At 34.0% G+C, this 12,065-nt stretch overlaps 1 long non-coding RNA gene across 4 annotated transcripts in view; it reads right to left on the reverse strand.

Annotated features, from left to right (window-relative positions):
• Positions 1-12,065, reverse strand: part of LOC102163767 (uncharacterized) — a 307,735-nt gene that overhangs the window by 223,529 nt on the left and 72,141 nt on the right. For 2 of the 4 annotated variants that reach the window (XR_014829460.1, XR_014829462.1), the window contains exon 3: positions 5,854-5,977. The exons of the other annotated variants lie outside the window; for them this stretch is intronic. This is a non-coding gene — a long non-coding RNA (uncharacterized LOC102163767). The remainder of the gene's footprint in view (positions 1-5,853; positions 5,978-12,065) is intronic. 4 annotated transcript variants of the gene reach the window in all.

The raw sequence follows: 12,065 nt of genomic DNA on the forward strand, positions 1-12,065 counted from the left end.
TCTACAAATACATAAGCCTGATGTTTTTCTCTGGAGGGTTCATTGATAAATTATGCATTTCTTTTATATAAATCATTCTTTTAAAACTTCCTATCTATAGTGGGATCAATTTTAATAAATTGTATTTCCTAGAAAATTAGCCATTTACCAAGGCTGTCAATGTGACATGCACAGGATAGGACAACACTATCTCTTTTTAAATATACCTTTTGTCTTAATAGTATTTCGTGGTAATTTTTTTCTTTATTGTGGTAAAATATTTATCATAAGATCTATCCTCTTGATAAATTTTAAGTGTACAGTAAACCAATGTAAACTATATACACAATGGTATACAGCAGATTCTCTAGAACTTAACTAATCATCTTGTATAACTGAAGCTTTATATTGGAGTAAATCCCTATTTCCCCTTTCCTGTAGTCACTGGCAATCATCATTCAACTCAAATAGTGTGACTATTTTATATACATAATGTTAAGTGGCATTATACTATATTCAATTTCCTGTAACTAGTTTATTTCACTTAGCATAATTTCCTCACATGCATCCACGTTTTCACATATGGCAAAATTCATTTTTTAAGGTTATAACATTCCACTGTATGTATACGCCTTTATTCATTTATTCATTTCCTTTATTCATCCATTAATAGACATTTACGTTGTTTCCCATCTTGGTTATTGTGAAGAAAGCCTGCTATGAACATAGAAGTGCAAATATCTCTTTGAGATCCTGTCTACAACGATTTTGGTTAAATATCCAAAAGTCAGTCTTCCATATCATATGGGAGACCCATTTTTAATCTTTTGAGGAGTCTCCATACTGTTTTCCATAGTAGCTGAATAATTTTACAGTCTCACCAACAGTGTACAAGAGTTCCAATTTCTCTGGGTTCTCACCAACACATATACTTTTTGATAATGCCCATCTTAACAGGTGTGAGATGATACTTCATTGAGTTTGGTCTACATTTCCCTGATGTTGAGCATCTTTTCACACACATATTTGCCATATGTGTCTTTTTTAAAATAAATGCTTATTAATGTCCTTTACCCATTTTTAAATAAGGTTATTTGGTTTTTTCTGCTATTGAGTTGGATTTCACATATATTTTACATTTTGGATTCAATTTTGTGAGGGTATAAAGTCTGTGTGTAGATTTGGTTCATTGTATGTGGCTGTCCCACTGTTCTAGCACCATTAGTTGAAAAGATTATCTTTGTTCCATTATGTTGCCTTTGCTCCTTTTTCAAAGATCAGCTGAATCCATTTACATGGATCTCCTTCTGGGCTCTCTGTTCTATACCAGTGATTTATTTGTTCATTCATTCACCTATACCTTACTGTCTTCATTACGGTAACTTTTTTGGTAAGATTTTTATTTTTTCTATTATAGTTGATTTAAAATGTTCTGTCTAGTAAGCCTTCAGGTGTCAGTCTTCTAACTTTGTTCCACTCCTTCAATATTGCATTAGCCTTTCAAGGTCTTTGACTCTTCATGCAAATTTTTTTTTTTTTCCCCCACTGTACAGCAAGGGGGTCAGGTTATCCTTACATGTATACATTACAATTATATTTTTTCCCTCACCCTTTCTTCTGTTGCAACATGAGTATCTAGACATAGTTCTCAATGCTATTCAGCAGGATATCCTTGTAAATCTATTCTAGGTTGTGTCTGATAAGCCCAAGCTCCCGATCCCTCCCACTCCCTCCCCCTCCCATCAGGCAGCCACAAGTCTCTTCTCCAAGTCCATGATTTTCTTTTCTGAGGAGATGTTCATTTGTGCTGGATATTAGATTCCAGTTATAAGTGATATCATATGGTATTTGCCTTTCTCTTTCTGGCTCATTTCACTCAGGATGAGATTCTCTAGTTCCATCCATGTTGCTGCAAATGGCATTATGGCATTTTTTTTGATGGCTGAGTAGTATTCCATTGTGTATATATACCACATCTTCCGAATCCAATCATCTGTGGATGGACATTTGGGTTGTTTCCATGTCCTGGCTATTGTGAATAGGGCTGCAATGAACATGCGGGTGCATGTGTCTCTTTTAAGGAGAGTTTTGTCCGGATAGATGCCCAAGAGTGGGATTGCGGGGTCATATGGAAGTTCTATGTATAGATTTCTAAGGTATGTCCAAACTGTTCTCCATAGTGGCTGTACCAGTTTACATTCCCACCAGCAGTGCAGGAGGGTTCCCTTTTCTCCACAACCCCTCCAGCACTTGTTATTTGTCGATTTATTAATGATGGCCATTCTGACTGGTGTGAGGTGGTATCTCATGGTAGTTTTGATTTGCATTTCTCTTATAATCAGCGATGTGGAGCATTTTTTCATGTGTTTGTTGGCCATCTGTATATCTTCTTTGGAGAAATGTCTATTCAGGTCTTTTGCCCATTTTTCTATTGATTGATTGGTTTTTTTGCTGTTGAGTTGTATAAGTTGTTTATATATTCTAGAGATTAAGCCCTTGTCAGTTACATCATTTGAAACTATTTTCTCCCATTCTGTAAGTTGTCTTTTTGTTTTCTTTTGGGTTTCCTTTGCTGTGCAAAAGCTTTTCAGTTTGATGAGGTCCCATGGGTTTATTTTTGCTCTAATTTCGATTGCTTTGGGAGACTGACCTGAGAAAATATTCATGATGTTGATGTCAGAGAGTGTTCTGCCTATGTTTTCTTCTAGGAGTTTGATGGTGTCCTGTCGTATATTTAAGTCTTTCAGCCATTTGGAGTTTATTTTTGTGCATGGTGTGAGGGTGTGTTCTCGTTTCATTGCTTTGCATGCAGCTGTCCAGGTTTCCCAGCAATGCTTGCTGAATAGACTTTCCTTTTCCCATTTTATGTTATTGCCTCCCTTGTCAAAGATTAATTGACCATAGGTGTCAGGGTTTATTTCCGGATTCTCTATTCTGTTCCATTGGTCTGTCTGTCTGTTTTGGTACCAGTACCACACTGTTTTGATGACTGTGGCTTTGTAGTATTTCTTGAAGTCTGGGAGAGTTATGCCTCCTGCTTGGTTTTTGTTTCTCAGGATTGCTTTGGCAATTCTGGGTCTTTTGTGGTTCCATATAAATGTTTGGATTGTTTGTTCTAGTTCTGTGAAAAATATCATGGGTAATTTGATAGGGATTGCATTGAATCTGTAGACTGCTTTGGGTAGTATGGCCATTTTTACAATATTGATTTTCCCAATCCAGGAACATGGAATATCTTTCCATTTCTTTACATCTTCTTTGATTTCTTTGATTAAAGTTTTATAGTTCTCGGCATATAGGTCCTTTACCTCCTTGGTCAGGTGTATTCCAAGGTATTTGATTTTGTGAGGTGCAATTTTAAAAGGTATCGTATTTTTGTATTCATTTTCTAATATTTCATTGCTGGTATATAGAAATGCAACTGACTTCTGAATGTTAATCTTATATCCTGCCACTTTGCTGAATTTATTAATCAGTTCAAGTAGTTTTGGGGTTGAGTCCTTAAGGTTTTCTAGGTATAGTATCATGTCATCTGCATACAGTGACAGTTTTATCTCTTCTCTTCCTATATGGGTGCCTTTGATTTCTTTTGTTTGTCTAATTGCTGTGGCTAGGACTTCCAAAACGATGTTGAAGAGCAGTGGTGAGAGTGGGCATCCCTGTCTTGTTCCAGATTTGAGTGAGAAGGCTTTCAGTTTTTCCCCATTGAGGATTATATTTGCTGTGGGTTTCTCATAAATGGCTTTGATGATATTCAGGAATGTTCCTTCTATACCCACTTTGGCGAGGGTCTTGATCATGAATGGATGTTGGACTTTGTCAAATGCTTTTTCTGCGTCTATTGAGATGATCATATCTTCATGCAAATTTTAAAATAAGTTGTCAATGTCTACAAAATAATTTGCTGGGATTTTAATTGGGATTGCATTGAATCTTATGAAGTTGGGAAGAACTCCCATCTAGACAATAACTGAGTCTTCCTGAATAAGAATTATATCTGCATTTATTATTTTATGATTTCATTCAACAGTCTTGAAGTTTTCCTCATAGAAAATGCAAAAAGACTAAAAAAAAAAATTGCATGTATTTATTAGATTTAAACATAAGTATTTCATTTCTGTGGGTACTAATATAAGTGGTATTGTGTTTTTAATTTTAAATTTCATCTGTGCATTGCTGATACATAGGATATAGTTGGATTAATAACTACTATTTTTATTACCATTTTCTATTTTTTGCCGTATTCTTTGTTCCTATTTTTATCTTCTATATTTTTATGATCTTTGTGAGTTTTTTTTGGGGGGGGGCACATCCATGACACTTGGAAGCACCCAGGCCAGCCATTGAATCCAAGCTGTAGTTTCTATGGAGGTTTGCACCCATGAGTCTGCTCTGGTAATCCATGACTCCCTGTATTCATCTCTTTCAATCTTGGGGCAGCAGTTGTTCCTGCATCCTCCCCTCTCTTACATATCCAAAAAGAGTTATTGATGTTTTAGTCTATTCAGCTTTTTATTTGCTGTGAGGATAGAGTCCATTTTCAAGCTCCTTATATGCAAATATGGAAGCAGAAGTCCTTTACTTTCATTTTCCTTGACCTAATTATTGAATTCTTCTGATCATTGTTTTAATGGTATTCCAAAGAATCTGTTATGTAGTGTTTCCATTATCATTATTTTTATGTTTCCCCTTTAACCCCAAGTATTGCTTAATAGGAATCTCATAGATTTCTAAATCATAAGTATCTTTTAAAATTTTTGCCATTACATGCCTATTTTTACTGTATTTGACCACAGAATGTTGGTCATATTATTTTTCTTTTGTGGAATTCAGTGAGTTATTGTTTTATTTTGAATGATTGGTGTATATTTAGTCTTGGTATATACTCAAGATTATTGTGCACTTAGAAAATGCTTTCTCATCATGGACTTGGAGAACAGACTTGTGGTTGGCAAGGGGGAAGGGGAGGGAATCGGATGGGCTGGGTATTTAGGGTTAATAGATACAAACTATTGTCTTTAGAATGGATAAGCAATGAGATCCTGCCGTATAGCACTGGGAACTATATCTAGTCACTTATGATTGAGCATGACAATGTGAGAAAAAAGAATGTGTATATGTATGTGTGACTACATCACCTTGCTCTATGGCAGAAAATTGACAGAACACTGTAAACTAGCTATAATGGAAAAAAATAAAAATCATTAATAAAAAAAAAAAGAAAAGAAAATGCTTTCTAAATCTTCAGGTTTTCAGCTTCAACTTACATCCATTAAATTAACTATACTGATTTTCTACTTTGTTTTCTATAGGTCTATATATTTTTTACATTTAAATGAACTGTGAGTGCCACATATAAAGACTGATATTGTTAAAGAGTTTCTCTTTGCATATTCTGTAGGGGATGTGTTATCTGGTACATATATATTCATAATGTTTACATATATATTGTCAATTGTAGCTTCTAGTTTTATCAAAGTCTTTCCATGCCTTATTTAGTAAGTTGAGTCTTGAGCTCAAGCTCGTCAAATATGAAGGTGATTCCTGCTTTGCTTTGCTTTTTGTTGGAATTTGACTCAGATGAAAACCACAACCTGTGGCAAACACTCTCAAAGAACTGAAATAAGGGATGCAGATGATGAAATAAAGAAGGAAATAAAGGCAACACATTATATTGTCTCACCAAATTGGTTGCAGTTGCAGACACCTGATTCTCAACATTGCAGAACTGTCTGTGAAATATATCTCATGCACCTAAGGGATGAAAGGGAGAATCCTTCATCTATAGGTGCCCATTTCCCTTTATTTAAGAGTGGCTCCACAGGTGTTAAGTCCTCTACACACTGGTTTGGTCAAGACTGTTAATCAGGTTACCTTGGTTGGTTATTGCCATGACATCACAGAATTTCTTGTGTTAGAAGTAAGGTAGTGGCATAGGTTCAAACTGAGGCACTATGAAGTACAAAGCCTATTTGCAGCCAATAAGCCAAGGCAGTGTCTGGAATTGGAAAAGGACATAAATAGATAAGAAATGGTGCACAAAAGTATCCAATGCACAAGGTATAGCTTTACCAATATTATTTATTTTTAATCTTTATGGGTCACTTTGTTTCAAGCACATTGCTTACACAGAGCAGAATTGGGTTTTGCTTTGTAAGCCAATTTTTTTAAAAAAAATTTTTCGGTTAAGTGATTAATCCCACCATAAACATTAATATAATTGATATATTTGGTCTCAACTATGTCATATAGATAACTAGGTAGACATATATGTGCAATTAACTGCACTATGATACGTTTATTGTATTTTTCACTACGCTTCCTGTTTTCCTTGCTTTTTTTTACATTATTTTGATAGGAAGATGTGGATTTTTTTTTAGCAATTACTTTTATATTAGTACTTCTGTATAATCTCCTAGACTTTCTTCTCCTTATTTAAGCTTCTCCTACTTGGTTTCTCAGCTTGAAATAACAATTTTGACCCCCAAAATGCTTATTACATGACATTTCAAGGGTTTTTCCTATTTGTTACATTCTCCAGTCTCCTCTCATTTTCTTTTTAGTTGCATCACTTTTATTACATACTATCTTCCATACTTATACCCATCTAAGTGTTTTCAATCTTAACTATCAGCCTATTTGCCAAAAAGTCCCCTACCATTTAGAAGCTGAATAAAATTTCCTCCATGGCAGACTCTTTGAAAAGGGCTTGAGGGCATACTATTTTTTGAGTTTTTACTTTGTTAAACTGTTTAGTTTTAGCTTCTTAGATGACAGCTTGAACTGATATAAAATCCTTGTCATTCTATCCTTGAGTTTCTTGAAAACATTGCCCCACTGTTGTCTTGATTTATATGGTGCTATTGAGAATTCTGAAGCCAAGTTACTTTTCTTTCCTTTGTAAGTGGCTTGCTTTTATATTTATTTTTTAATCTGAGAGCCTGAAGGATTTTTTTTATCTTTAAAGCCCAGGATTTTCACTATAATATATTTCAAAATAATTTTTTCCAGCACATGGAAGGCTTTTTCAATACATATAACCAAGCCTTTTTTTTTTTTTTTTAATTTCAGGAAAGTTTTCATAAATAGTCATTTTTTAACTATTAGTTCTTTTTCACTGTTTTGTTTTTGTTCTTCTTGGGCTCAACCATACCAACTTATTCTGATATTTACCCATCTTTATTATTTTTTATTATTTTGGCTTTAAAAATTCTTATTTGCTGTACCTTTTACTATTATCAAACATATCTACTTTTCCTTGGATATCTTGTTATTAATCTTTATTACGGGCATGGGCATGTCTTTTCCTTCAACTATTTCATTTAGTTTGGTCAGCTCATAGTACAGCATTTTGATATGTATCTATTTTGAATTTCATAATTTTCTTTTATATTTGCAATTAGTCTAATTCATATTGGAGCATTTCCTTGTTTTCATTAGCTCTTTATCATCAAATGATTTTTGTTCTTTTATAACCAAGTTTTAATTGATATATCCCACTTCTACACTGTTGCCCTCATTCTTATATACACTATAGTCCCAAGATTACCACCTCCACTGGTCTCATACACTTTCCAAGCCCCTTCCTTAATCTAATCCACAAGTTAACAGAATTTTTCACAGTACTTCTCCATTGGGAGTGAGACACTCTTCTGCCAAGGTTAAACCCTAGTTGACATGATCTGAAAATTTTTCCCCAATAGGATTCTTTCTCACTCTTCTTTCTTCTCTTCCATTCTTATTTTTTATTTCTTTGAAAGTTTCGGAGCTTGCATCCACTTATGGTGAATGTATATTTACTCACTCTGTGTGAACTATAGTTTCAAGTTATTTCTGTCTCCTAGTTATGACTAGCTATGGGCTAGGTCATGTGAGCTATGGGCAATGTTATTTACTCCCTTGTTTATATGCATGGATTTTGGAGGCTGTGTGCAAAGATCTGACTTCAGGATGCAGCCATTAATTTACAAGAATTATGACATACCAAGTAACATAAATATTGAATGAGTCATTAAAAATCCTTTATTGGAAAAAGAAATTTTGAGTATTAACTGATTTAATTTGGACTATAAGAGGGGGTGGAAAATCTAATATTTGGGGATATTTTAAAAATGTAAGGACCAAATTACCTTAAAATGGTCACCTTTTTTCATAAATCAACAGATAAATTCATAAGTAGAAATATGTGAAATTTGGAAATAATGCCAATACTTTAACTTCCTAAAAACCAATATATTAAAACAGTGCATAGCACTGGTCTCATTCAATGGATTATGCATAGATTCTATTGATACATTTGCCCTGAGGTGTGATACTCAAGGTATACTAAAATTTCCCTAAATTCATATTTTTAAAAAAGATTTATTTGGCTCATATATAAAGAAACCAGAAATTCATTCAACTCTTGAATGCATAAAAAAAGACTCACCTATAAAAAATTCTATTTACCATATAGAAAATTTGATAATTAGTAAATGTATAATCAATTTATTGACTATATATTATACTTAGATAAGATATCTAAATATAACATACACAATATCTAAATATTAACTAAACATATAACTAAATATCTCTAGAGGTAAGAATTCTAAATAAAAAATAAAATAATATCTAAGATATATTAAAGAAAACATACTCCATTTTTTTCATCTTTTCTAAAACACTGACTTAACACTGATGAATTACTAATATTTCCTAATTAACGTTGCTAATTTCTAGCCTCATGATTTGTCACTTTCCCTCTCTCATTCTGCTCACTTATTTCTAAGACCTTATACATGTGATTCCTCCTTCTTTAGAATGTAATTTTATTCTTACCTTCCTGGTAAAGTCTCATTCATTCACATAACTCTGTTTAATTTTTCTTATATGATGTGTTCCATGTCTAATTCCCCACTTTCTACAGTTTTGTTTTTTTACAATACTCTTGAAATTAATTGAAGAATTATAAAATTTTGTTGAATGTACTTACCCACTCACTATATGACTTTACTGAGAATTGCTATTTAGGCAAAATATTATATATAAGCATAACATGTTAAAGTACAATTGATGAATTTATACAAAGTATGTCAAATATAAGTCCTAGAACTGTTTAATAATATTTAATAATTTTTTGTTAAGCAACATTGAGCAAAAAGAAAAACTAATAGAGAAAAATTGATGATTTTGTGGGTATCCATGAGACCCCCCCCTCAAAATTTTTACAAGTCTAAAGTATAGTTTGTGGGAGGTCACAGACATTCCATCAGTGGTTAACTATGAATGTGTAAGGCACCATGTTCCACAGTGATGTAATCAATAATCTATCAACTATTTTAAAATTTTATATGTACAATGGGATAGAAGATATTCTTTAAAGTTCTGGGAGAGAATCACACCCATTCCTTGAGTTAATTGTTTTACCTCCTCCTGCTCCTCTCTCCCTACCTACCAAAAAAGTAAAGGAAACAGTGTAAAGGTTGAAAGGGTTAATCCCAATTTAAGATAATTCTTTTTTTTTTTTTTTTTTTTTGTCTTTTTTTTGCTATTTCTTTGGGCCGCTCTCGCAGCATATATGGAGGTTCCCAGGCTAGGGGTCAAATCGGAGCTGTAGCCACTGGCCTACGGCAGAGCCACAGCAACGTGGGATCCGAGCCACGTCTGAGACCTACACCACAGCTCACGGCAACGCCAGATCGTTAACCCACTGAGCAAGGGCAGGGACCGAACCCGCAACCTCATGGTTCCTAGTCGGATTCGTTAACCACTGCGCCACGACGGGAACTCCGATAATTCTTTTTATGAGAGTTCCATAAAGTTAACATGCTTTCAAACCTCCTCATTCAGTATGTGCCCCATAGACTCTTCTCTTTGTATGCTTTGAGTACCCTCTCATACTTGCTCAAACTTGGATTCTTTACTGAAGTGGTTCTGACCACATCCCTACCAGTTTACACTGGATGTTACGTAAAAATGCAATAAACATAAAGTATGGTAGAAATCCATAGAGGCTAATGAACAAACTTTTCTAGAAATTAGCTACTAAGAGAACTATAGGCACAATGTATCAAAAGACATTTAAAATCCAACTACTCCAAACCAAAAAGGAAATTAATGATCAATGTTCTAAGATCTTAGAACAAGGATGCAGTTCAGGAGAGTTTTCTCCTCTCAAACAGATAAGTATTAGTTAGTTTTCCCAATTTATAGATGTGTTTACTGAAACTCAGAGAGCAAAAAAATGCCCCAAACCCCAGTTATTAGCAGTAGGGGAAAGGAAAAATTGTCCTTCGTCTCTTGTGTTCTATAATACTGTGACCACTTGATCCCAATAGCCATCTTAGTTTAGGAATTAGTTTTGCACCAATAATCTTTTTTTTAAGATTTTTATTTTTTTCCACTCTAGCTGGTTCACAGTGTTCTGTCAGTTTTCTACTGTATAGCATGGTGACCCAGTTACACATACATGTATAATATCCTTTTTTCTCACATTCTTATGCTCCTTCATAAGTAACCAGACATAGTTCCCAGTGCTACACAGCAGGATCTCATTGCTAATCCATTCCAAAGGCAATAGTCTGCATCTATTAGCCCCAAGCACCCCGTCTATCCCCCTCCCTCCCCCTCCCCCTTGGCAAGCACAAGTCTATTCTCCAAGTCCATGATTTTCTTTTCCATGGAAAAGTTCATTTGTGCTGTATATCAGATTCCAGATATAAGTGATATCATGGTATTTATCTTTCTCTTTCTGACCTATTTCACTCGGTATGAGAGTCTCTAGTTCCATCCGTGTTGCTGCAAATGGCATCACTGATTATTAGAAAAATGCAAATCAAAACTACCATGAGATACCACCTCACATCAGTCAGAATGGCCATCATTAATAAGTCCACAAATAACAAATGCTGGAGGAGGTGTGGAGAAAAGGGAACCCTCCTGCACTGTTTCTGGGAAGATAAGCTAGTACTACTATTATGCAAAACAGTATGGAGGTACCTTAGAAAACTATACATAGAACTTCCATATGACCCACCAATCCTACTCTTGGGCATATATCCAGACAAAACTTTCCTTGAAAAAGACACATGCACCCACTTGTTCGTTGCAGCACTATTCACAATAGCCAAGACATGGAAACAACCCAAATGTCCATTGACAGATGATTGGAGTAGGAAGATGTGGTATATATACACAATGGAATACTACTAAGCCATTAAAAAAGGATGAAAAAAATACCAATAATCTTTAAAACAAATTATAAAAGAGTAGCATTAACTCTGCCTTGTGAGTGATGTGATGGGAAAATTAAAATTGAACAAATAGAAGTCACTTTATCAAAATACACTAAAGATATATGGGTCATAATAATGGAAAATTTAAAATAAAAACTGTGTGAAAAAGGGAAAATACCACATAGGAATATGGACTATGAGGGAAAGCAAAGAGTAGACAAAATTCAACAGTATGGACAAAAAAGCAAATACTTGACCTAAATATTATCAAAGTGTATGATAACTAACAACTTTAAAGCCATAACTAATGTAATTAGTGACTAATGTAATAGTGACTGTATTTAAAAGGTAAAGCATTTTAGCTCACAGCATAAATACTTAAAAAACTAAGTTATGACTTTCTTATTTTGAGGCATTCTAAGTCTTCAAGGAAAGACAGGAAACAACGAAGGAAGATCTAAAGGCAGTTGGAAGGTTAGTTCATCAAGTTAAGGCAAATATAATTAGAAAATATTTTGACTTGTAATTATTTATTTATTTATTATTTTTAATAGTTATTTCCCCAATACAATTTTTTTTTCTACTGTACAGTATGGTGACCCAGTTACACATACATGTACACATTCTATTTTCTCTCATTATCATGCTCCATCATAAGTGACTAGACACAGTTCCCAGTACTACACAGCAGGATCTCATTGCTAATACTTGTAATAATTTAAAATTTGCCATTAGCACAAAGTCTTCTATAATTAGCAATAATTCACCTATAATGTTTAAGTTGAATAAGGGAAGGATTATCATTGCAATAACATTTGCTTTACTATCTCAGGACTAAATGTTAAGTGGCATTATGTTTAAAGAATAAAA

The sequence above is a fragment of the Sus scrofa genome, chromosome 15 (genome assembly GCF_054392235.1).
Source record: "Sus scrofa isolate SSC_HxYL_T2T_F1_AM1 chromosome 15, Sscrofa_HxYL_maternal_Yorkshire_Landrace_v2.0, whole genome shotgun sequence".
Lineage (NCBI taxonomy): Eukaryota > Metazoa > Chordata > Mammalia > Artiodactyla > Suidae > Sus > Sus scrofa.